Consider the following 820-nt stretch of genomic DNA (forward strand, 5'->3'; position numbering starts at 1 on the left):
CTGCACCCATCTCTCCTCGATCAGTTTGACTCGTGGCTCCTCCGTCGTCATGGCAACGTCAAGATCCAGGAAGAGAACGAACTACGACCGAACTGCACCCATCTCTCCTCGATCAGCTTGACTCATGGCTCCTCCGTCGTCATGGCAACGCCAGGATCCAGGAAGAGGACAAACTACGACCGAACTGCACCCATCTCCTCGATCAGTTTTGACTCGTGGCTCCTCCGTCGTCAAGGCAACATCAGGATCCAGGAAGAGGAAGAACTACGACCGAACTGCACCCATCTCCTCGATCAGTTTGACTCATGGCTCCTCCGTCGTCATGGCAACATCAGGATCCAGGAAGAAGACGAACTACGACCGAACTGCACCCATCTCCTCGATCAGTTTGGCTCGTGGCTCCTCCGTCGTCATGACAACGTCAGGATCCAGGAGGAGGACGAACTACGACCGAACTGCACCCATCTCCTCGATCGGTTTGACTCGTGGCTCCTCCGTCGTCATGGCAACGTCAGGATCCAGGAAGAGGACTAAATACGACCGAACTGCACCCATCTCTCCTCGATCAGATTGACTTGTGGCTCCTCCGTCGTCATGACAACGTCAGGATCCAGGAAGAGGACGAACTACGACTGAACTGCACCCATCTCTCCTCGATCAGATTGACTCCTGGCTCCTCCGTAGTCATGACAACGAGCACGAACTACAACCGAACTGCACCCATCTCCTCGATCGGTTTGTGGGTCGTGGCTCCTCCGTCGTCATGACAACGAGCACGAACTACGACCGAACTGCACCCATCTCCTCGATCAGTTTTGCT

This window comes from Scomber japonicus, chromosome 5 (genome assembly GCF_027409825.1).
Source record: "Scomber japonicus isolate fScoJap1 chromosome 5, fScoJap1.pri, whole genome shotgun sequence".
NCBI lineage: Eukaryota > Metazoa > Chordata > Actinopteri > Scombriformes > Scombridae > Scomber > Scomber japonicus.